The sequence below is a fragment of the Engystomops pustulosus genome, chromosome 1, assembly GCF_040894005.1.
Source record: "Engystomops pustulosus chromosome 1, aEngPut4.maternal, whole genome shotgun sequence".
NCBI lineage: Eukaryota > Metazoa > Chordata > Amphibia > Anura > Leptodactylidae > Engystomops > Engystomops pustulosus.
In genome coordinates, this window is record NC_092411.1 from 93825044 (window position 1) to 93851882 (window position 26839).

Sequence of the window (26839 nt, forward strand, 5' to 3'; positions counted from 1 at the left end):
TGCATTTTCGGTATATACGGTATATGTTTGTTTTTACTATCCATATGTACGTGTCTCACCAAATTCTATGAATGTGAACATATCATGCATTTTATACAATTTGTATCTATATGTTTATATATGCTATCTATATGTGTTTGCCGACCACTATTTTTATGGATTCTCTTTTATGAATTTTATCAGTTTTTTATATATAACTGGTATACTATCTATAAGTTTATCTATATACATCTATTTATCTATTTTTAATCCAGTTTATGTGTATAACTATTTTTTATACTCTAACAAATATACATACACTCACCGGCCACTTTATTAGGTACACCTGTCCAACTGCTCGTTAACACTTAATTTCTAATCAGCCAATCACATGGCGGCAACTCAGTGCATTTAGGCATGTAGACATGGTCAAGACAATCTCCTGCAGTTCAAACCAAGCATCAGTATGGGGAAGAAAGGTGATTTGAGTGCCTTTGAACGTGGCATGGTTGTTGGTGCCAGAAGGGCTGGTCTGAGTATTTCAGAAACTGCTGATCCCAGTTTCACGCACAACCATCTCTAGGGTTTACAGAGAATGGTCCGAAAAAGAAAAAACATCCAGTGAGCGGCAGTTCTGTGGGCGGAAATGCCTTGTTGATGCCAGAGGTCAGAGGAGAATGGGCAGACTGGTTCGAGCTGATAGAAAGGCAACAGTGACTCAAATCGCCACCCGTTACAACCAAGGTAGGCAGAAGAGCATCTCTGAACGCACAGTACGTCGAACTTTGAGGCAGATGGGCTACAGCAGCAGAAGACCACACCGGGTGCCACTCCTTTCAGCTAAGAACAGGAAACTGAGGCTTCAATTTGCACAAGCTCATCGAAATTGGACAGTAGAAGATTGGAAAAACGTTGCCTGGTCTGATGAGTCTCGATTTCTGCCGCGACATTCGGATGGTAGGGTCAGAATTTGGCATCAACAACATGAAAGCATGGATCCATCCTGCCTTGTATCCATGGTTCAGGCTGGTGGTGGTGGTGTCATGGTGTGGGGAATATTTTCTTGGCACTCTTTGGGCCCCTTGGTACCAATTGAGCATCGTTGCTGACCATGTCCATCCCTTTATGACCATAATGTACCCAACATCTGTTGGCTACTTTCAGCAGGATAATGCGCCATGTCATAAAGCTGGAATCATCTCAGACTGGTTTCTTGAACATGACAATGAGTTCACTGTACTCAAATGGCCTCCACAGTCACCAGATCTCAATCCAATAGAGCATCTTTGGGATGTGGTGGAACAGGAGATTCGCATCATGGATGTGCAGCCGACAAATCTGCGGCAACTGTGTGATGCCATCATGTCAATATGGACCAAAATCTCTGAGGAATGCTTCCAGCACCTTGTTGAATCTATGCCACGAAGAATTGAGGCAGTTCTGAAGGCAAAAGGGGGTCCAACCCATTACTAGCATGGTGTACCTAATAAAGTGGCCGGTGAGTGTATGTGTATATATATACGTAGATTTTACCATCATTATTTTGTTTAGTACCTGTTACGGACCTGATGAAGGGGGTGGACCACCCCCGAAACGCGTAGTCCACTGATTAAATGAATAAAACTTCCAAACCCAAGCAACTTGTGTTGGACCAACTTTAATTTGGCCAGGGCGTCTTATACTAACACGGTTTTTCATAAAACTAAATCTACATGATTTCCTCATCCGGCACAATCCTGTACCGGATAGCGGGAAGACGCAGCATACCCTACGCAAGATTTCCAAGGATTAGACGGAACCTTTCATATCTGCTCTAACGCATAAGACACAAGGTGTCTCAAGGTGAGCAGATGTCATAGTCACTATACAGCACTCTTTAAGTGACATATTACACTAGGGGCGCCGCCTGTGTTTCTTTCTATTTAAGAGTTGTTTCTGACAGTTTGAGATGTGCAGATTTAAAAATGGGTTGATATACATGGTTTTAACATTTCATTAAAAACAGTAATTATCCTCAAACCGATATTTGATTTGTAAGCTAGAATAAATTATCCAGAAATTTAAAAAATTATGAAAATGTCTTACAAAACATAAGGGAAATGTTATACGGTAACTAATTTAGGTGGTAAAACTATCTGCCTGAAAACATGATTCAAATTTTGAAAATCGCAAATTAAAAAAAAAAAATCCTCTTTTTTTTTTTTTTATAAATAAACGCAAAAATTATCAGCTAAAACTAAAATGAAGTACAACATGTGAGGAAAAAACAATCTCATCGTTTTGATAAGTAACAGTGTTTAAAAAGTTATAACCATATAAAGTGCCGCAAGTCAGAATCCAAAAAATGGGGCTGCGCCTTAAGCTACAAAATGGTTACGTCCTTAAGGGGTTAAATAGGGGTTCTTTCAAACTTGTGTTGCTTTTCACTTCTGTGGTTCAGTGATTTTTATGGATGCCTTACTGATCCATTGTTTTCAATGAGTGTTTTCTCATTTCAGTTTTTTTCCATTGATCTATTTTAAACCTGTCCTACTTTTTTCAAGGATGCGGATCACAAAAGGCAAGAGAAGTTTATGGGTCCGCAATTAAACTCATGAAACATCAGTTTTCTTTCATTGATTAGCCTGGGGAACCAGGTGTTATGTTTTCTAACTAATGTTAAACCTTCAGGTTATTTTTTTCACGGATGCAGGCCAAAATCCGAAGCAAAACGAAGACAACAGGCAAGAAATTCTCCACACACCAGTTGGAATCCTAAAAGGCAACCTGTCATCAAGAAGTGAACCTTACTCACCCCCCAACTGTGCCTTTATGAAAAGTGCAGCACAGGTGTCCCAGGTAAAACTGTCATATCATCTGCTTTTGGAACAAAAGTTAGTGGCAACCAAGATTCTACTCCAAGGGGATCAAGATCACTTTAGATTCCATACCCACCCATATTTTGGTATTTGTTCTATGCAAGTCTATTTCTTTGGTCAGCTGAGCTGCATTATAATAAGAGAAATCACCGAACAGTTCAAAACCACATTTGTTTTTAGAGCCATGTAACAGATTATTTGATCATCAGGCTGCTTTCTTCTGTAAGACAAAAGTTCAAAATCTTGTAAGCTTGTAAAAAAGAAAGGTAATTAGCAAGAGTAAAGGTAAGCAGGTAAAGAAATGAGACAGGTTCCCAAATATATGATGGATGAGAAAGACGATCGGAGCGGAACGAAGTCAGCTATTCTAGATAACAAAGTAGCTGATAAATTTTTAATATGTATGTGGCTTTGCCTGCTTTGGCCTGCTTTCTTTTTTTTCAAAATTTGAATCGGTGCCAACGGAGCAGTGTTTGGATTTAATGAAAAAATCTGTATTGACCCCTTTGTCAACCATTTTCTTTTTTGTAAGCATTTCAACGGTTTTGTGGACAGTGGTGGCAGAGAGAACAGACTATAGGTTTCTCTACTTGTCTCCAGATGTCTATTAGTTGGTTGTGCTGTGTCATGGGTGCCCCTGTGATCCATGTCTTGTACCTACGAATGACCCGCTGCGCCACTCACCTCACCGGGTTCCAGCCGCGTCTCCCATGGCTTGTCCTAGGAGGCAGGGATGCGTGCGCCTACTCTGTTAAATTTAAAGGGCCAGCTCAGCGGTATTTGGCTGGCCAGCCACCTTTCCTGATAAATTCCCTGCCCCATCCTGTGTTCCCTGCTGGACCTTTGTGCCTCATAGCCTTAGAGAAAGCTTGTCTGATGCCCTGTGCGATTATCCTGATTTCCCGTTGTGATCTCAATTCCGTTCCTGACTTCGCTTCTGTGCTGCCCGTCTCTACCTCCCGCCTGTCCCCGACCATGATTCCGTACTTCGTCTTGTTCCCAACGCAGACAAAGTTGCTCCTGTGTAACGACCTGGTGGTACCACGCAACAACAAGACCAACCTGCTTTGCGGCGGGCTCTGGTGAAAACCAGGTACCACTTAGACTCTGGTCCCACGTGTGGGCTTATGTCATCGTGCACTGGCATGGTACAGAGGATCCACTACCACTGATCCTGACAGTAAGATCCGGCCCTGGATCCCGTCAAGGTTGCACTTCCAGAAGTGGCCGATCTTACCACCATCGTGGTCCAGCAGTCTCAACAGATTGCTGCGCAAGGACAGAAACTTGGATAACTCGCTGACTCTGAATCTGCCGGAGCCGCTCCCTTCTTTGTTGTCTTTGGACGACATCTACACCCACCACTTCCTCTGTCTGAGCCTTCTGATGTTCCTGCCAGGGAGGAATTGGTTCAAGATCTCAAGTCCATCTGGGAGCAAACACAGCAGTCACTACTTCAGTCCTCTGCCCGCACCAAGACGAAGGCCAACAAGAGATGGAGGCTTCCTCCAGTCTTCTCTCCATGAGATAAGGAGTGGCTGTCTTCTAGATACATCCTGTTGAAGATCCCCAGCTACAAGCTTGATCCTCGCTATCTGGGTCCATTTGAGGTGATGAGGCACATCAACCCTGTGCCCTACAATCTTCGCCATCCTCCCACCATGTGCATCCTGAATTCCTTCCACGTGTCCCTGAAACCTGTCATCATGAACCGCTTCTGCCGGCAAGTACCACCTCTAGCTCCTGAGGCAGATTCTACTGATGTCTTTGAAATCAAGAAGCTCCTGGGTATGAAGTCAGTTAGGGGGAAGCGGTTCTTTCTTGTTGACTGGAAGGGGTTAAGGCCAAACGATAGGTCTAGGGAGCCAGAAGACAACATTCTGGATCGTGGCCTTCTGCAGAAATTCCTCCAGTCCAAGAAGAGGGGGAGGCGGAAGGGGGTGGGGGTACTCTCACGGGTGCTACCACGACCCATATCTCGGGTCGCAGGCTCACCCGTGCCCTGCCATGCTTCTTACCTCTCCCCAGGCCTGTTCCCAGGCCTTAGGTCGTGCCCCGGCTTAAGAAAATTTAAAGGGCCAGCGCATCGTTAGTTGGCGCTGGCCATTTCCCAGAATTCTATGTAAACTTGCCTCTCCCTGTACACCCTGCTGGATCTTTGTGCTCAATGCCTTAGAGCAGCGGTGGCGAACCTATGGCACGCGTGCCAGAGAGGGCACACAGAGCCCTCACTGCTGGCACGCGTCCCATCCTTCCAACCACTGCCAGGTGCGGACACCCACTGTCCACACCTGGTTGTCATGGCTGTAACAGCCATGACAGGGCAGGGTTCTGACACTGCCTGCTCTGTCACTCCAATCACAGCAGCACACAGGACGCTAAGCGTCCCAGCGCTGGCAGCGTAATGATGTCATTACGCTGCCAGTGCTGGGCACCTTACTCCGTGTGCGCTGCAGTGATCAGCCGGAGGAACGCGGAGTCTGAGGTGAGTTTTTTTTTTTTTTTTTTTATTCAGCGCATCCACGGGGCATAGTAGATGAGCAGGAGGCTGATTTCCTGCCCGCTCCCGCACCTCCCATAAAACTCCGCCTGCAACCGGCCCAAAACTTGCAGCACAAACTGCCCCGAATTCCAGATGCTGCATTACCCCCCCCCCCCAGCCCTAACTGTGGCCACCCACCCTCTGCCCATCTAACCTACTGACCCCTCCCCCCCTTCCCCCGCCAGCATGGCCCCCACCTTGGACAACCAAAGAGCAAGTAACATATGTATTTCTATGTATGTATTTATGTATATGCATATATTACATATTTATATGTGCATTTATATATTTATACCTGTGTGAGGGCTTATATTTTGCGTAACATATTTTACTTCTCATTTATTATTCCATGTCGTGTACTGGGAAGCTGGATGTTAATACTTTCGCTGTGCGCTCCAAATCATTTGTCTCCTTTATTCTTTGGTTCGGTAAAATCACAGTGATACCAGATTTGTAGGTTTTATTGTGTTTTAATACTTTTTCAATAATTAAAACAGTGTACGAAAAAGAAAATAGCTTTGCCATCTTGTGACGCTAATAACTTTAGTGCACGGAGCTGGGGAGGGGTGATTTTTTTGCTTAATGAGCCGTTGTTTTCATTGCTACCATTTTGAGGACTGCGTAACCTTTTGATAACTTTTTATTACTCTTTTATGTGATGTAAAAGTGGCGTTTCAGTGTGTATAGGACTGCTGGAATCCGAGCTCAGACAGTCCTGTGTAAATTGATTCTAAACTAAACCGTCAGTTTTCTGGTTAAATTGCCGTACTGGCACTTTGCGATAAGTAATTAGGTTTTGGGTTGCAGTTTGGGCACTCGGTTTCTAAAAGGTTCGCCATCACTGCCTTAGAGAAAGCTTTATTCCATGCCCTTTGCGATTATCCTGATTTCCTGTTGTCACCTCGATTCCGGTTCTGACCCCGATCTCATGCTGCCTTTCCTGACCTACTGCTACGTCCCCAACTCTGATCCTGTGCTGCCTGTCTCTACCTTCTGACCATGGGCTTGCCTTACCATTCTGTACTAAGAAAGTCGCACCTGTGGAACGACCTGGTGGTACCTCGCCGCAGCAAGTCCAACCTGCTTTGCAGCAGGCTCTGGTGAAAACCGGGTGCCACTTAGACATCCCAGACCGTCCGCAGTGGTCCAGTGGATCAGCTACCACAGAGAGGTTAAACCACAAAAGGTCATTGCTAAAGAAGCTGGCTGATCAGAGTGCTTTATCAAAGCATATTAATGGAGAATTGAGTGGAAGGAAAAAGTGTGGTACAATAAGGTGCAAAAGCAACCAGGCCCACAGGACCAGAGTCAGGAAATTTTAGACCACTTTATGCTTCCTTCTGACGAGAAGCTTTATGAATTTTCCAGCAGGATTTGCCACCTGTCCACCCTGCCAAAAGTACCAATACCTGGTTTAATAACCACAGTATCACTGATGTCAGGGTCGTGATTGGCCAGCAAACTCACCTGACCTTAACCCTATAGAGAATTTATGGGGTAGGAAGATTAGAGATTCCAGATTCAACAATGCAGAAAAGCTGAACTTGGGCTTACATAACAGCTATGCAATGCCATCAACTGATCGCCTCCATGCCACACCACACTGATGCAGTCATTCACGAAAATGGAGCTCTGACCATGTATATATTGTTATTCAACGGTAACAATTGTTGAAGAAGACTGCTGCACAGCTCATGATAAGATGATCAACCTGGTGTCTTTATTTACCCATCATGTGATGTTTCGACCGCCAAAGCAGTCTGCCTGATAAAAACTGCTTTCGTGAAAGGAGGTATTGAGTAAGAAAACATGCTGTGTTCACATACATCTACAGTAATGCATCCAGTGATGGACAGCTGTACCTGCTTGTGATGTAACCTGGGAGTTCTGTATGGGGCAGAGAGAACCATTGATGCCATGGGCAGGGCGAGTAGTGGACTGAACCAAAACAATGGGTGACGTGGCAGCTAAGAATACTGGCAACTAAGAAGTATCTAGGATGAAAATTATTAGAAAGTGACCAACTAATAAGGAAGTAAAGGAAGGTAGGAGAGGTGGGGAATCCGGCAACCATACAAAAGAGTCCGAAGGGTAAACGACTGGTTAAAAATATAGTCCAAAAGGTTTAATTCAAAAATTTAAAAAATTCCGCTTTACAACATGCGGGAACATGGACACAGAGGCGAACAGTAAGGGGACACAAAAACAAAATAGTGGTAGAGGTAACGCGTTTCGGACTTTGGTAGCGTCTTAGTCCTTAGTCATACCTAACAAACTGTTGTCCCATACCAGAATTAAGTAGAGTTACAGGTGAGTGTGTATACGTGTTTTCCGGTGTGGGGAATTACCACACCCCCGCAAAGGTGGGGGGGAGTTTTTGTGTATGGGGCTGGCTGACATATTTTAAAATTTAGTAGAAATACAATGTCTGTAATTTAACCCTTTGGGGTAGCGAGTATCTAAGTTAAGGATCCAATAGGCTTCTTTGGAAAGAAGCAATTTCTTCCAATCACCTCCTCTGATGGGGCGTGATACTTGTTCGATCGCAGTCACCGACATGCCATTCATGTTGCCTGAGTGAATTTCTTTAAAGTGTCTAGAGACACCCGACAAATTTCGGGTGCTAGAGATGGTTTTAGGATTGGCCCCGGTGACATGTTCGCTGATGCGATCCTTAAGCTTCCTCATTGTACATCCTATGTACTGTAGTGAGCATTTGGTACATTGAATGAGGTAGACTAAGTGTGTCGATTCACAATTCATATAGGTTCTGATGTTATGAATAGTATTGTTATTGATGGAGGAGAATTGTGTGGTTTTATTGATGTATTTGCATATGTTGCAGCGTGAACCACCGCAACGGTAGCTACCTCTAATATGTAACCATGATTTTTTCCGCGTGGTGCTGTTGGAAGTATTAGGGGATAAAATATCACCTAACGTTTTTGCTTTGGTGGAGACAAATGCGACTCCATTTTCTTGAATCTTTTTGAGTATGGGTTCGTGGTTGAGGAGAGGTAAATGTCTTTTTATGACGTTGGTAATTTCATAAAATTGAGAACTGTATTCTGAACTAAACGTAAGTTTAGGATTATCTTGCCTAATTTTGGGTGAAGTTTGTAAATAGTTAGTTCTAGTTTTTTTGCTGACAATGTGCATGGCCCGTTTGCATGAATTGTTAGAGTAGCCCCTAGATTTGAGTCGTTCTGTAATAATGTGGCATTCTTCCTTATATTTAGACTCTGTGGTGCATGCTCTTTTGGCCCTGACATATTCACCGATAGGGAGGTTTTTTACGGTGTGAGGGGCATGGCAACTTGTAGAATGTAGCAGGGTATTTCCCGATGTCTTTTTGCGAAACAATGACGTCTGAACCTTGCCTGTTGTGTTGTCTCCCACTAAGGTGATGTCTAAAAATGGAATGGTGTTCCTTTCATATGCGTGAGTGAATTTGAGGTTATAAGGGTTGTTATTGATGAACTCCATGAAGTGGACAACTGTCTCCTGGTCTGAATTCCAGACCAGGAGACAGTTGTCTATATACCTGCCATACCAAGAGATAGAACCTGAGAAGGGATTGAGAGGAGAAAACAAATAGTGCTCTTCCCATAGGGCCATATAGAGATTCGCTAATGAGGGCGAAAAACTGGCCCCCATGGGACACCCCAATTTTTGAATGTAATATTTAGTATTGAAAATGAAAAAATTATTGGATAACAAGAAAGATAAAACAGAAATCATATAGTCCTGTAAAACAAGATCATAGTTGCTGAACTTTCTGAGGTGGTATTCTAGGGCTTCGTTGGCTAACTTATGCGGAATAGAAGTGTACAGTGCGACAACATCGCATGTGAGCCAGCCTGAGGAAGGGGACCAGTCAAAGTCATCCATGATGGATAATACCGCTTTTGAGTCCTGTAGATATCCAGGCAGACGGGAGACTAGGGGCTGAAGGAGTTTGTCGAGCCAAATACCCAGTCTCTCGTTTAACGAACCCACGCTGGATACAATCGGTCTAAATGGAGGTGGAAAGTTGGGCTTGTGTGACTTTGGTAAGGCGTAGAATGAGGGGGTAACCGGATCTTTAGGTAACAAATATTGAATAGTTTTGTCATCAAATATGCCCAGATATCGTCCTTCTTCCAGTAGGGATTGTAGATTCTTGGTGATGATGGGAGTAGGGTCTTCTAGCACTTTTTGGTAAACATCGATATCGTTTAACATTTTTTCGACTTCCTGGAGATATAAATCTTTATCCAAGATTACTACAGAGCCTCCCTTATCAGAGGGACGTATGTATATATGTGGATTTCTTTTAAGTTGGTTTATGGCTCTGTGTTCTTGTTGTGTGAGGTTAGATTTCGACTGTATGGACATAGAGTTGATGGATAATTCCTTTAATTCTTCTTCAACAATCTCCTGGAAAAGATCCATTTCCGTCGTTCTACTTCCTACCGGGTAAAAAGAAGGGTTTTTCGTGCTGACTAGATGGGAAGTGTTCAGTATAGGTGTTAGTTTTTCATCTGTTGTATCCATTTCAAGTAGGTTCATAAGTGTGGCATTTTCGTTAAACGTATTCTTAGGATTAAATTTTTCTTGGCCTTTAGTGTTAATCGGTATTGGGGTATGGTTGGTACCCATCTTAGCGTTATCTTTATCTTCCTCAGAGATGGCAAAGTATCTTTTTACTGTCAGAAGTCGCATAAATTTGTTAACATCCTTGATTGTCTTGTACAGGTTCATGTTGTTTGTTGGAGCAAAGGACAATCCCTTGTTTAATACCTTTATTTGTTCCTTGGATAGAGTACATGCTGAAAGGTTAATAACGCTTGTAGAGGGGATAATTTGTCTTGTTTTCGTGCAGTCCAATTTAGGTTTATCGTTCTGGATGTGTAGTGTAGAATTGTGGGTTTCAGGGTAGTAACATTCTGAAACTGGAATGTGGATCATTTTTTCGTTTGGTGTGTCGTATAACTCCTTGATTGGATGTTATTTGGGGTGTTTCCTACCCGCTCTTCTGATTTTTTTGGAGGTTTGTTCCCCCTGCCTTTGTCGTTTTTTGATGAAGTGGTAGTGTTTGGGTTTCTTTCCGTGTCTGACGTGTCAGAGTTAGGTTCCGATTCACATGCAGAAGATGAGAATGTGACTTTTGGTTTTATTTTTCTATTTTTTGGTTTTCTCCTCAAAATTGACTTGTGTCGTGGTTGACCTGCTTTGAGGTATACTTGGTTGGATAAGTAATTTTCAAGGTCCCTATTATATTTTTCCTTCTTAGTATTAGTGATTTGTGTTTCAAGAGTATTTAATTTTTCCTCCAATTTTTGGTGTGCAAGTGCATATTGTTCAGAGTCGGAAAAAGGTTGTAATTGGTCGATCTCCTCCTGTAGAACTTTTAGTTGGTCCTGTTCATTTTGTACAATTAATTTCATCAGTTGCAATGAGCAGTTCGATAAGATTTTATTCCAGTTGGTTTCAAATTCTTCTTTTTGTATTGTAGATGGATATTTTTTAATACGGAGTCCCCGTGGTATCATGTCTTTTGATATATAGTTTTCCAGGGTGGTACAATCCCACCACAGCCTAAGTTGGTTGACTAAGCGGTCCTCCAATTTGTTTAGGAGACTATGCATTTGGAAGTCAGAATCTTGGTTTGGATCCGTTTGAGAAAAAAGTGCAAGTGCTTTGTTTAATCGTTCCGGGTTATCCAGACTGGGTAATGTCGGTACAGCCGAGGTACTGCCGCCTGCTGTGTCCATGATTAGTCGTTTTGTTATACCCAATGACTTTGTTTTATCAAGGAAAAATATTTTTTGTTGTTCCTTTGTAGATAGTAGACAAATGTATTATCCGGCCATATAAACTTTATAGTGTGAATAAGCGTATATTAGCTGCAGAGTAAATTTATGGAAAACCTTCCATTTATTGTATAGCCAAAAGTGTGTGCTTATATGATAACTTTATCATGCATGAAAAAATGATGAAAGGTTTCCTGGTTAGGGGAGCACGTATAACCAAAGCCAGATACAATATTACACAGAAGAGCAAAAGGAAAAAAAAGTAATGGTATCGGCTCGCCCTCGTGTCGCTGCAGCTTTTCACGGCGTTGTTTCAGGCCAGGTGCACGGAGTATTCCCACTCACTGGTCCGGCAGTCCACAGTGAGGTATGATAATTATAAGGAGCAAAGGAAGGTAGGAGAGGTGGGGAATCCGGCAACCATACAAAAGAGTCCGAAGGGTAAACGACTGGTTAAAAATATAGTCCAAAAGGTTTAATTCAAAAATTTAAAAAATTCCGCTTTACAACATGCGGGAACATGGACACAGAGGCAAACAGTAAGGGGACACAAAAACAAAATAGTGGTAGAGGTAACGCGTACCTTAAACCTTTTGGACTATATTTTTAACCAGTCGTTTACCCTTCGGACTCTTTTGTATGGTTGCCGGATTCCCCACCTCTCCTACCTTCCTTTGCTCCTTATAATTATCATACCTCACTGTGGACTGCCGGACCAGTGAGTGGGAATACTCCGTGCACCTGGCCTGAAACAACGCCGTGAAAAGCTGCAGCGACACGAGGGTGAGCCGATACCATTACTTTTTTTTCCTTTTGCTCTTCTGTGTAATAAGGAAGTACTGCCCTATATTCATCTAATATAAGTTCCATGTATCTGATCTCTAGTTCAACTTGTAGATATTCTCAGGCAGGGGCGTCGCTAGGTCAAAAGATCCGGGGCTCGTGCCCCGGATCTTTTGGCTGGAGCCCCGGATCTCCCCTGCGCGTCCTCCTCTCTCTCATCACGATCTCCACAGATCGTGATGAGAAGGAGTGCAGTCACTGTTTTCCCCAGCAGGAGCTGCAGCCTCTGGAGGAATAATACTCTGAAGGACCTATGATGATGTCATGGATGGTCACATGACCTGCCGGGGAAACACACAGTGAACACATAGACCTGCATCATTGAGGTAAGTGGGGCTGTGTGGGGGACATTACCTACAGGGGGGCTGTGTGGGGGCACATTAGCTACTGTGGGGGCTGTGTGGGAGACATTACTTACTGGGAGGGGGGCTGTGTGGGGGACATTACTTACTGTGGGTCCTGTGTGGGAGACATTACTTACTGGGAGGGGGGCTGTGTGGGGGACATTACTTACTGTGGGTCCTGTGTGGGAGACATTACTTACTGGGGGGGGGTGGCTGTGTGTGGGCACATTACTTACTGGGGGGGGGCTGTGTGGGGGCACATTACTTACTGGGGGGGGCTGTGTGGGGGCACATTACTTACTGGGGGGGGCTGTGTGGGGGCACATTAGCTACTGGGGGGCTGTGTGGGGGACATTAGCTACTGGGGGGGCTGTGTGGTGGACATTAGCTACTGGGGGGGGCTGTGTGGGGACATTAGCTACTGGGGGGGCTGTGTGGGGGCACATTAGCTACTGGGGGTAGCTGTGTGGGGAACATTTTGGGGGTGGTAGATGTATGGGGGTCATTGATTTGTGGCTGTGTGGGGCACGTTACTGGGGGGCTGTGTGGGGTACATTTCTTGGGGCGTGTTCACACGTGGCACTAGGACAGACCTCAGTTTGATCTCATTTGCGTTTCTAGTGAGACCAGTGTGATGGGTAACAAGCTCCTGGTGTTTAAATGCAAGCCTTACAGTATTTGGGGGAGATTGTTGGGGGCAGCAGCCAGATAACACTGTCCAAGATGTAGGGACAATGGGGAACATAAGATGTGGTGATGTCTAATGGAGAAGATGGAGGAGACGTCACCTGCAGTCACTGGAGGGAAAAAGTAGGGGGTTCTCCTGTGGTTTCTGTAGCTGTATACACTGTCAGGTTGTTATTGGCACAACCACATGTGAGGGGTTATGTACAGGGGGGGCATTACTAAAAGTCTGATACACATGCATTGGGGCCCGTGCCCCGGATGTTTTTCCACCCTAGCAACGCCCCTGTTCTCAGGATATATTCAGAACCTGTACACCTCTGTGCCCAACCATATTTCATTTCATTCTTTGGGATGACTTCACATGCTGATGACAGCAATAAAGAATGGCAGAACAGGAATAGGACAGGGTCGTACAGGTGGCTTATACACTAAACAATGTTCATGTGCAGGGAGTCTTCTTTCTTTTTCTTTAATAGGTCAGTGTGTTTTTCATTTTTCTACGCAAACAGCAGAGGGCAGTAGTGTTCTTAGAGAAATACAACCTGCCTGAAGGACTTTGTGTAAAGAACACTACAAATTGCTTGATAATTGGCTATTAAGTGTTTACATAGTTCTAACTAACAGTTTACTATTACAATGTTTAAGTTTTTGTATATGATGATTCAGTCTTTATGCAAATATTAGCTTTAACAGCAAATATACTGGAAAGACAATACCTTTCAGTTACAATGATGAAATGAGAGATTTCCTGGAAGTAAACTACGATAACACTTTACCCTAAAAACACATGTATTCTATGAAGCCTATTATTTTTATTTTGCTAATAATTTCTAACTTTATTTTTTATGCGGTCCAGCAATTAGTTCCTACATTCCAGATCCTAGAAGTGTCAGCCTACCTGAACACGAGTGTGTACTGTTCTTGGGCCTCATGACAGATCTGTTGTCCTTTTTGTGTGTCATCAGTATGTAATTCATTTCTGTGTATTGTATTGCACATGTCAATTTGTTGATCTGCAAAAAAAACAGAGGGCTGGAGAATTAAGCCACTATAGGTGTAGACGGCACTTAGATTACACTTGTGTGGCATCCATAATTTTCACATGGACTTCTACAGGCAGGCTCAACGTACATTACACGCTTGTAATGATTTGCATACCTTTGATAAAGAAGAGTTGCTAAATTGCAATGCCAGCAAGGTGAGCGTTTATTTTCTTCTGAAGGCTCAACATGTAAACATGGGTAGTAATAGGACCTGCTCTGATTTTTCTATTGTCCCCACACAGATCTATGGTCCTTTCAGGGGAGGACTGGGAATTTAAAGTGGCTCTGGAAAAAAATGTTAAAAGTGGCCCCATTCTGTGAGCGGGGTCAAAACAAGTAGGTGCGAACATGTGATATGGGTGGGGTTACCAAACTCCATGCAAGCTGTTTATACATTGACATGTACAGCGCAGAGAAAGAAACTCATACTGCCTCCCTTATACGGGAATAACGCTTCTTTTTTTAAAAGATTACAACTTAATACTGACTTACGGTATATATACACAGTAGTACATTTTTAAAACTACTATAATACTGACCCTATGTACAAGAATATAACTACTATAATACTTCCCCCTATGTACAATAATTTAAAGAGTAACTGTAAAGGTTTTTAATATTGTTAACAACTCAATAGCTCTTGGGATGTAAAACATCTTTACCTATTATCTTTATTACCTATAAACAGTAGTTTCCTTGCTATAGTCCTCATATTACCTCATTGCTGTAAAGGCTGCCTCCTCTTCATGTGCTGATAAACCTTATGAATCCGTAGTTTGTTCACACTTTGTTTCTGTCAGTTTCCTGGGAGCTGCTGCCTCCTGCTCACATTGGAAGAGGTCATGTTTCAGTGAATGCAGCTGAGCTGGAAGTCTACAGAACAATGAATGCAGATGTCTCCTGCACAGAATAGTGAGGTACAAGATCTCCCTGTATCAGTCCCTCCATCCCAGTGTTTGATTCTACAGAAGTTTATCTGTCTGTCTGCTCTTTATGCGGCTCACTTCCCCCTTCTTGTCATCGGCAGTATCAGATCTGTGCAGATAAGCTATAAAGCCTTAGTGCTCACACAGCACAGGCTATAGACTGCATATAACTGGGTTACTTATGATTTCTCCTGCTTATTATATGTTCTCTGCTCCTCCATGTGGTGGGAGCTGCCAGGCTTTCACCATATACACCCTGTATGTGCTGTACATGTCTCCTACTCCTCCATGTGATGGAAGCTGCCAGGCTGTCACCATATACATCATGATTTCTCACACTTATTATATGTTCCCTGCTCCTCCATGTGATGGAAGCTGCCAGGCTGTCACCATATACATCCTGTATGGGCTGTACATGTCTCCTACTCCTCCATGTGATGGAAGCTGCCAGGCTGTCACCATATACATCATGATTTCTCCCACTTATTATATGTTCCCTGCTCCTCCATGTGATGGAAGCTGCCAGGCTGTCACCATATACACCCTGTATGTGCATTGTGTAGTGTTCAGTGGATTTACATGTGGGAAACTAAATGGATTTAATGTTAAATTACTTTGACAGAGAACACAAGGCATCATGGGATCTGTGGGCAAGCTTACTGGCCTCAGCCTCAGACATTAGTCTCCGACACTGACAGACATTAGTCTCCGCCCACTTCACCTCTGGTGAGAAAGATTTTTGTCAAACACTTTCAAAACAGAAAAATGCCATAACTTTGGAAAGAAAAGGGTGAGCAGCACAAAGTAGGTATCATGCTGTTTGTTTTCAAAGCTCTACAGTTACACTTTAACTACTCTTACTTCCCCTATGTACAAGAATATAACTACTATAATACTCCCTCCTATGTACAAGAATGTAACTACTATGATGCTGCCCCCTAGGTACGGGAATATAGTTCCTATAATACTGCCCCCCATGTACAGGTATATATTTACTATTACTACTACTTTGCCATATAACACGTGCAGCCAGTCTCCTGTATAAAGCCAGTCAGTCCCCTGTATATAGCCACCCCCCCAGTATATTGCCAGCCTCCCCCCCCCCAGTATGTATATACTGTAGCCAGCCAGGCCCCCAGTATAGAGGCAGCCCACCCAGTATATAGGCAGCCAGCCCACCTATATATAGCCAGAAACCCCCCCCCCAGTATATAGCCAGCCAGACCCTCCCCAATATATAGCCAGCCTGCCCCCCCAGTATATAGCCAGCTCCCCCTGTATACAGCCATTCTGCCCCACTGTATACAGCCAGCCGCCTCCCGTGTGTACAGCCATTCTGACCCCTCTTTATACATTCAGCCCCCCCCTGTGTACAGCCAGCCTTACCCCCCACCCGTATACAGCCACCCTGCCCCCACCCCAGTATATACAAATAAAAAACCATGTACTCACCTTTCCGACACTTACCCGCAGGTCCACTACTTTAAGCAGTCCGGCTGGTGGTGACAGCTCCGTGCACGACATCATAGTCTGAGTGGCGCTAGCGTGCATCGAGCTGTCACCGCTGGTTGGGCTACTTCAAGTAGCGGAGCTGGGGGAAAGCGTCGGAAAGGTGAGTACATGCTTCATTATTTTTCAACCGGCCCCACCAGTCCCAGACCGGCCTCAGACTAGTCGGCATCCTGGTGGGTCCTATGGCCAGTCCGCCTCTGGATCCACTCATGTTCATAGGTCTATTGAAATTATTGTGTCAGTCTGCCATCTTTTTAAAAAAAAAAAAGATAACTTACAGAACAAAACAAGGCACATGTGCATAAAGCCTTATAGTCCTAAATTGTCAAGGTCATTTGAACAGGAAGATAAATCTCTGATTCCTCCCTCATACATTACAACACATCTTAGGCCTGGTTAGGTCATCTGCGGCATTGGTTATTATGCTATTACAGGCAGTCCCCGGGTTACGCACAAGTTGAATTCGTATGTAAGTCGGAACTGTATATTTTATAATAGTGACCCCAGTCAAAAAATTTTTGGTCTCTGTGACAATTGGATTTCAAAAATGTTGGATTGGACTGTCACAGCTGATCATTGTAGCCTAGGGTTAAAGTAAAGTAAATTACCAACATCCAGAGGTCCGTTTGTAACTAGGGGCCGTCTGTAAGTCAGGTGTTCTTATGTAGAGGGCCGCTTGTATTAGATTACCTTCCAGTAAGACAAAGGATCTACCAAAAATCCAAAACATGAAAAGGCTACATGCCTCCTGGTTACCTGCTGCTCTATTCTGAATGCTTTGGGGTTCACTATTAGAAAGTAGAATATGTTCTGAGATTTTCTGTTAAGCTCATAGCTCTCATAGAGGTCCATTGTGCCCTGTGTCTCACAAACAGTGGAGATTACAGGGGTGAGGAGTGTTTTACCCTCCCATCACCACCCGGCCAAATGGCTCCCAACCATGGCTCTTAGCCTGCATCATGTCGTTAGGCTTTCTGAAAAAGTCATGTTTAATGTTAAGGAGGCTGCATTACAAGGTAGCTAGGAGGCAATGTTTTTCTTATACCATCCTTGAAAATGGTTAAAAAAATGGTAAAGCAGAAATTAATATCTTTAAATTAAAAAAATAATCAATATTTTAATTTTGTCCCCAATGACGGCCCCCTAGAGTTTTCCCCCCTTCCCTGTAGGGACAAGAAACTGAGAGGTTTAAAAAGGCCCCTCCCTCAACCACACACCATAACTAACGAGGATGAGACCACCCACCAGTAATTTTTCTTAACTGACGAGGCTCCTTAACCCTGGGCTCTGTAAGTCCCTCTTCTTGACTTGTTTATACGTTTCTAAGTATTTGAACTTAGGGACTATTAAGCACTTGTTGTTATATGTATTCAATATGTATATATTTAGGCATTTTTTATATGGTTCCTATTTGGGGTTTCAGTATTACCCTCTTGCTCCCTATAGGAGATGATCTCCTAAAGAACGAAGCAAAACCTAAAGAGAAGAAAAAGGAAACTGAAAAAGAAAAATGTAAGAAAACCCCTTCTAAAAGCTGCCAAATGTAATGTGAAGTTAAACATTTCTTATGAGAAGAGTATGGGTGTACCCGTGACAGTACCCCCCCCCCTTAGGGCCCCTCTTCTACTTCTCCGCTTCCTCCAATTCTTCTTGGTGACGGGAGACTCTGGAGTGGCCTCTGGGAAGGCCGGAGACTCTGGAGCGGCCTCTGGGAAGGCCGGAGACTCTGGAGCGGCCTCTGGGAAAGCCGGAGACTCTGGAGCGGCCTCTGGGAAGGCAGGAGACTCTGGAGCGGCCTCTGGGAAGGCTGGAAACTGGTAGGGCAGGCGTGTTAGCCAGAATCGAGGTTGTTCAAACCTGGACCAGATTTTTGTCAGGAACGTGGTATAGGTAGCCATGTCCAGATCACCACTATCCATAGAGGAGCAGCCCAGGCCAGGGCCTCTCCAGAGAGCAAACAGAAGACAAATGCCACCTCAGACTGTTCTGTGGTGAGCTGGGAGGACATCAGTTCAATGTGCAGCGAGCACTGGAAAATAAAGTCTTTGCTCAATCCAGGGTTGCCATCAAATCTGTCGGGCAAATCCGCCAGTAGCTGATGTGGATCCTAAGGACAGTCCATAGCCGGATCTTACTGTCACACATGGGTGTGTGGGAGAGTCTCATGGGCTAGAGTCTGTGGACTCCCTGGACCACCGCAGGGGATGATGGTACTAGCCGCAACCCGGGACCAGAATCTAAGTGGCCCCTGGTCTTCACCATAGCCCGCCTCAAAGCGGGCTGGTCTTGCTGGGGCGGGAAGCTACCAGGGTGCGACAAGGCCCCCGCGGTGGCAGCCAAGGTAGGGAAGCAGGGAAGGCAGGACCTCAGGATGGCAGGACCTCAGGATGACCACCGGGATACAGGACCGCCACAGGAACACAGGACCGCTACAGGAACACGGGACCGCCACAGGAACTCAGAGGAACACTGGGGAATAGACACACAGAAGAAAACCTGGGAACGAGGCACACTAGGAAACACAGGAGGGCTTTCACTTCAGGGAATGACTTGGAGATCCGGCAGAGAGTGAAGGGAGGTGCCAGATTATAAAGGCAAGCCAGATTAGGCAGCGGCAATTAGAGGGACGCTGGCCCTTTAAATCCTAAAGAGCTGACGCGCGGGCAGCCCAGTCAGAGCAGGATCGTTGCCTAGTCAGGACCGGAGCCGAGCAAGAGCCAGGAGAGGTAAGTCTGGGCGGGGGGACAGGGGCACCACATCGCGGAGCACTGGTGTACCCGCGATCCGCGACATGCATTGCGGGGCACCCGTGACAGGCAGCCAGTCAGGTTGGGGAGTAGTCCTGCCAGAACAATATGTCCATGGTCTTTGGTCCAGGAAATCTTCTCTAGCCCCTTCAAATGAAAGAAAGTTCTCTTCTTGGTCCAAAATTTCTCCTGATCAAAATTCTCCAAACATTTCTCAGATTCTTGATTTCTTACAGCAGGTATTTGAGAAAGGCTTATGGCTGAGTACACTGAGGGTCCAAATAGCAGCTTTAAGTGCCTTCTTCGATATCTTGTTGGCAGAACACAGGTCAGTGAAAAGATTTATTGAAATTTCTTCTCACTTGCCCCCTTCTATAAAAGACTCTTCCCCTCAGTTGGATTTTTCTTTAGTTCTAGATTCCCTAACCAAAGATCTCTTTGAACCAAACTCCATGAACAATATCTGCTTCTTGACCCTCAAAACTGCCTTCTTAGTGCCATCACTTCAGCCAGAAGACTAGGGGAACTACAAGCTCTGTCCATTCCAGAGCCATATCTGATGGTCTCAGAGGATAGAAAAACACAAAGGGGCACATTTACTTACCCTGTCCCTTGGAGTTCCCGAAAGTGCATTGTCCGTCCGGAATGCACTCTGCCGCAATTCACTTAGATTGTGCACTCGATTTCCTGCATCTGTTGCTTCCCTGATCAGGTCCGCGGGAGTTCACCATCTTCCTCTTGGTGTATGTAAGGGACACCATTTTGAAGTTAAATCCTGCGGTTTGTCCAAATCCGTCGGATCGTCCGATTTGTGTCAAAATGAAAGCCGGCACCCCTTTTAGATCCCTGTCCCAGAGGCACAAAATGGAAATCGTCAGATGTTTGACGAAAGTGGACTTGATGAGAATTACATTTCTAAAGTCTAATTTCTATAGGAGCCAGGTAATTACAGAGGAATCCTGGCATCTTCTGGATGTAAGGCGGATAGTCCTAAAATATATGCACATTTCAAGTCATGGAGGATAGATTCTATCTTTAGTCAATTTGCAGGCTAGAACAGAGGAAAGAAAGGCTCAAAGTTGACCATTGCTCGCTAGATTACTGGAACTATCAAGGAAAGTTATCACCTTAATGTTCCTATGCCTAAAAAATATAAAAAAAACCACTCTACCAGAGCCATACTTCTGCTGTTATTGTTTATGGTTATAAATGTGAATTTAACATACTAAATAAAATTGTATTGAATCCTATTTGGATGTTATTTGGAAGAAACACTGGTGGGCGGTTGAGGGAGGGCCCTTTAAAACTCTCAATTTTCTGTCCCAACAGGGAAGGAGGAGCAACCTCCAGGAGGCTGTCATTGAAGACTTATGAAAACTGAATTACTGGTAAGGACTAATTCTTTTTTTTTGTCTAGAAGAGAAACATACTATGCCGTTACTGTCAATATAAAAATACTCTTCCCATATGATAAATGCTGCAATGTGAAGAACAATAAAATGAAAGGGGAAGATTTATCAGGAAAAGTTTTGAAAGTCCTGAAATAATCGCAATTACTAGCGAACCGCCAGGCCCCAGAGTTGGTGGGCATGGAGGTTCTTGCCCTGTGTATGTGCAATAGCTATAGCAAGCGAAGTTTCAGGGAAGAGCCAGGCGTAGAATTGCCTGCCAGATACACTTTTGCATCTACAACAGAGGGTCAGAACCTTCATCATACACCGGAACACAAGCACATAGGGGCACAATTACTTTTACGTAAGTATGTGCATTGCTTGCGACACAATTTTACTCTTAAATTCCGCGCTCAGTCCGGATCATTCGGATCGTCCGATTTCTGTTGCATGAAGGCTGGCGCTGCGCCAAAATCCGATCGCATGCGACATAATCCCCTTCTAAATGTCCCAGCGGCGCAAATCCCAAATACCATGAACATACCATGAACAGCAGACGCTTAGTAAATAAGCCCCATAATGCTTAAATTAATTTTTTTTAACACTTTTGTTAAAAGTGATCAAAATTATATACCCCAAAACTATATCAATAAAAACTACAACTTTCCCTGCTATAGAGATCCCTTACACAGCTCTGTGGCTGACATACCAATAAGTTTGTTTAGGGCGGCACGGTGGCTTAGTGGTTAGCATTACAACCTTGCAGCACTGGGGACATTGGTTCAAGTCCCAGGGTCAACATCTGCAAAGAGTTTGTATGTTCTTTCCATGTTTGTGTGGGGGTCCTCTTGTTTCCTCCCACACTCCAGAACATACTGGTAGGTTGATTAGATTGTGAGCCCCATTGGGGACTGGGGCTGATTTGTCATTCTTTGTGCAGGGCTGCATAATCTGTGTGCGCTATATAAATAATAATAATTATTATTATTACTTGCGAATTATAGTAACACTTCTAGGCATAGGTAATGTGTACATCTTCTACCCGCTATTTGCAACACTACTTGCAGTGTAATATGACATTAGCTATCATGTCATCAATTGTCCTAACCTAATTTACTATGTTTTCTGCCTATAATCTAAACATATGCATGGTTAATAAAGGAACCCATATTTTATAAAATAATAAACTTTCATTTACGTTTAATAGAGGATAGTTCTATGAAAATTAAACAAGTTATCCTAATTTTTAATGTATCAAAATATTGTTAAAACTTTAAAATTACATTTTTCAAGGTGACCTCTTACTTGAGGGCAAAGAACCTCAAAATCACATGATAATCTTCAGAAGGACAGGCGAAGATAGAATAACTGGCATACCTAGTGACAGTACCACTTTCCCTTTGCAGGAATTGTCACTGTTGTTGTCCAAACTGCCATAAAAGGGCATATGCTGCCTGCAGGGTGTTGTGTACTATGAAGGTGACCAATGAGAGTTACATAGAGACCTGCTCTTTTGGTCCCTTTGTCCCCTAAGGTGACTAATGTCATGCTCTTTGTCTACTTCTAAAGTGCCACCACCTTTTAAAGTCAACCGTGCCTGGAGCAGATTATTGTGATTTGTATCATGTCAAGACTTAACCTAAAAAAGGCTGCCTGACCTCTAGAAAAGGAACATTTTTATCAAGACATCTAGTTAAATAGTTGGTTAACCCATCACTGCTATCCCAAACTCCTATAATTAATATCTGCATGACAATTGTATATAATAAACTTATGCTATTATGGCTGTGTATTATGCACTTGCACACCACAATGTAAGTTTTCCCTTTGGCGCATCTCATATGTTATGTTAAAACTCCTTACTGTTGTTTGTCCATATAACATGGCACAGGAAAATATTTAGTACACAGGTTTAATATATAGTAAAGCATATGTTTTGCAATGTTTTAGGGGAAAATAATAATTTGTTACATCTTTTCAAGAGAACTTAATGACTTCCAAAGATTTTATAGAGAAACTATAGTTCTTGTTTCTGTAAGACCAAAGGAGATATACAGTAACACAGTGGTCTTGAGTTTGTTAACCCATTGGCAACTCGCTGTCTGTGACTTTTGGACAGTAGTAAAGGACTGCACATCACTCCACTGGGTGTGTAAGAGGGTGCTCAAGTAGGATACCAGTCTGTTAAGTATAATAATAATAAAACACTTGGCACTCCATTTGATGATGCAAAAATACAGAATTTTACTGGTGTATGACAATCCAAATTCATGTAACGTTTCGGTCTTTACTATAGACCTTTTTTAGACACGGATTGCAAGCTGTGGAAGAGGATGATGATAAGCCGCTGTGCGGTTAGAGGCAGTAGAAAAAGGAGCAAGTACTGCTGAGGAGAAAAGCCTTTTGGACAGTCATAGTACATGTATGGTGGCAAGATGGTGCTTTTTCAGGAGCTTAGCTCCTAGACTGGCATTATCAGGAGTGGGTATCCACTGCAAATGACAGCTCAAACTCTGCCGCATCACTTGCTAGCAGGGATGTTAAGCCTACAGATGCTGTGTTCAATCGTGACTATAACATTTTAGGGGCTTACTGTCCATTCATTTTTAACTTCACACGTAGGAGTCCAAAGTGTAAGTGAAGATGATTTTGCATTGTACTCTATATCAGGGGTGTGAAATCATTTTCCCCGGGTGCCAAATAAGCCTTGTGGTTGCCTTAAGGGGGACGAGTGTCATTTTTATTCCTGTATAAATGTATCTACTCGAGATGTTTAGTAGTTATATTTATACAGCATTACCATTAACAATCAGCCATTTGAGGGCAACCACAAAGCTTAACATATTGTTAAGTAACCTGAGACACCACAGTGTCATGTATATACCCCTCTCTCTTGGTCTACCCAGGGCCGTCTGAAACTTGGATCCTCCAGATAATGCTTATGCTACTCTGCCAGGTAATCATCCAGTCCCAAAGTCTTACAGGCAGGATATGGTTCTGCCTGTAATATTGTTTTGTGGATGATGCGAGTGAAGGACTGCTTCCCTTTGTGCCATAGATTTGGGGAACCTTCAAAAGGGCCCATTAGGCTTCTGCCTCCTGTACTTAACATTTACTGGAACTCCAATTAAGCTAGTATGGGTTCATTTTCCAGGTTCACCCAGGGCAGGTAAATGATTAGGTACGTGATATCAGGAAGGGGCATGGTTGACTATAGCTCTGGGAAGTACTGAAGAAGAAGGTCTTTACTGGCATTGACCAAATCAATTCTTGACATTTGGGTGGTCACCCTGCCTCAGTAAAAATTTGGCCTTGCGCCCTTTGTGATAGTGCCTTTCATGATGGAGTAGGTCTAATATATTCTGCTTAGCTATAAGGTTGTATTAAAATCCCCTAATATAATATTATATATTATTATTGTTAAATCTTGGTACTATCTCTATGCTCTGCCATTTTGGTTGCATCTGTATGTGCCAAGTCTTCCACTGTGTGAATTAGCTTCCAAGGTCCTGAACAGGGCTTTTTCCCCATCTGCAAATAGGCTGTTGAAGCACCCAAAGGTCACAGGGGGTCTGTTAGTTGTCTCTGGTGCAGTTAAGTCTAGATTAATCACAGGATGGACAGAGCTAGATACTGAGGTAATAAACTTTAGGTACTGGATTTTTGTAGATGGTGACTTTTTATACTACCACAAAATTGGTTACACTCATATCATATTGCAATCTGTGACAATCTGTGAAAACAAATATCTTGTATATCTCATGTCTTCTTTCTTTTCCCACAACACTATACTGTATGTTTCTACTCTATAATGTAGAGCACGGGTGTCAAGCACCCATGGCCCATGGCCTTGTGTTATCCGGCCCGGCTCTTGTGTCCCTGACGGATAGAGGCAGAATCTGATACTCACCTTGCAACCCTCCCAGTAAGCAACACCAGCGGCCATCTTCTTCCTTCAGCTTTCGTCTGCTGTACTCAACGGCTCTGAAGCCGTTACTCGTGATGATGTCATCACTTTTCTGTGACTGCTGTGGGACAGTGGCTAAAGGAGGCACTATGACTGCTGGGGAGGTACTGTTGCTATTGGGTTACTGCGATTGCTCGGGGGCAGTGTGGCTACTGGGGCACTGTTACTGCTGGGGGGCAGTGTGGCTACTGGGGCACTGTGACTCCTGGTGGGACAGTGGCTACTGGAGAGCAGTGTGGCTAATGGGGCCCTATGATTGCTGGGGGGGGGGGGGGGTACTGTGGCTACTGGGGTTCAGTGATTGTTGGCGGCAGTAGGGCTGTTGGGCCGGGGCACTGTGGCTGCTGGGAGAGTTCAGCTTTGTGTTTGCTCTCAATGGCTGATGTTAATAATGTAATGTTAATTCTGTATAAATTTAACTTCTAAACAACTCAAATTAATATATTTATACAGTAATAAAATGGCAGTTGGCCCCTTTAAGGCAACCAGGAGACTGATGTGGCCCCCGAGAAAATGAGTTTGACACCCCTGCTGTAGATTATAATTTCCTCTCTATAGTGTACTGCCGATTAGACTACATCTTCATGTTGGCGAGTGTATCAGACATAAATACAGTACCTATCACCGCTTAACTTACTATTATTACAGGACTTCTCCATACACGTTGGATGGTACTCACCTGAGAACAGATTGCAACTGTTAAACTGTTTGGGGTGCATTGGACGCCATTACATTGTTGCAGATATCCACTGACTTGTGACTTTTTAAAATGAGAAAACAACAATTAAAGCAGTAAAGTTAGTCCAGATTTTAGAGATAGCTTTTGCATTGTAAAATGCGTTATACTGTATTGTTGGTTTAAAAACGCATTTATTGGATTGAAGCATTATTGAAATTGATATGTATTTTTTAGTTGGCAAGGTTTTATTATTTTATGGTGAAATAAATGTGATTAGCAGCCTCTAAAGTGCATTTTATTTCAGTCTGTATAGTTAACACATGCTATAAAAAATATAGGGTACATTGTTCTCCCTCCTGGGAAAACCTCTTCTGCGTTATTTAAAATGTCTGTTACCTTGATACACCTCCCAATACACTACTGCCTGCATTCACTATCTTTCCTTGGCCTATCTTTTATGGTTCATGAAGCTTTAAGAAGAAAAGCAGCATTCTCTCTTCACTTCCTGACCTATTCGTTTTGTCTGTGGTTATTTTGGGAAGTAAAAGCTTTCTGGCAATTGTTTATTTTGTGGCACAGATATTGTATACCTTTCTATTCATTCAGATGGAAAAAGAGAGCAAGGGTTGGTGGAAGGAAATGAGAAACTACACAGTCTATTTTATATGTACAATTTTAACCAGTTAATGGCTATGCAGTCAAACATGCTACAGTCAAACATGCTTCAACCCCCTTTACTGTATTCATCAATACAAGACACGAGCAGAATTCTGACGCTGTGTTCTGATGTTTTTTATCTTGCAAATAGACAAACAAAATATACACCCAATGCAGGGCCTAGACAAAAACAGACGGGGAGATGATTTTTGTTGTATTTTTGGCATAATTTGCAGCAATTTAGCTTTAGTCAAGATAAAGGACTTAATAACATCATCAAATGTCCTTTAGCTTACTGGGTAAAAGTATCCAACCATAAGGATTGGTTGATTCTGTTTCCTAGAGTAGTGAATGACATTTAATGGTGTCACTTCATGGACCTTACGGGGTTGTATTTGGAAGGTATGTAGTCTGTATTTAAAGGTCTGTTAGGTTTAGTCTATGGTAAAGAGCTTGTATTTTAAGAGAACCTGTCACCACATTAACCCATATACAGTAATTGACAGGTTCCTATAGAGCTATATTCACTTACTGATACTCTTCTTTGAGCTAAAAATAGTTTTGCTTACATCCACATAAATCACACTTTATCTTATATTACCTGGCATCAGAGGGGGCATGTTCTGCTCATCTGGCCCCTCCCATCTAATACTCCCCATGCCTTATGACTCCTTACTGGTCACAGTTCAAGTCATGTGACCAGAGTGACATCATCTCAGGTCCTTTAGCTTCTTAACAATAGCAAACTGTACCCCATGCATGAATCTGACAAAATGAAGTCACACCTGCCTCCATTGCTAAAGGACCTGCAATTATGTCAATCTGGTCATGAATGTAACACAAGGCACCATGTAAAAAAATTTACACTA

The 26839-nt window shown here is 43.4% G+C and overlaps 1 long non-coding RNA gene across 3 annotated transcripts in view; it reads left to right on the top strand.

Moving 5' to 3' along the window:
• The window catches only part of LOC140127383 (uncharacterized), a 58907-nt gene that overhangs the window by 3296 nt on the left and 28772 nt on the right, over positions 1–26839 (top strand). The window contains exons 1-4 of one of the 3 annotated variants that reach the window (XR_011854979.1): positions 2534–2817; positions 14867–15008; positions 15640–15821; positions 17976–18041. This is a non-coding gene — a long non-coding RNA (uncharacterized lncRNA). Of the gene's footprint in view, positions 1–2533; positions 2818–14866; positions 15009–15639; positions 15822–17975; positions 18042–26839 lie in introns of those variants that run through there. The other 2 variants (XR_011854976.1, XR_011854978.1) reach the window with 2 other exon arrangements.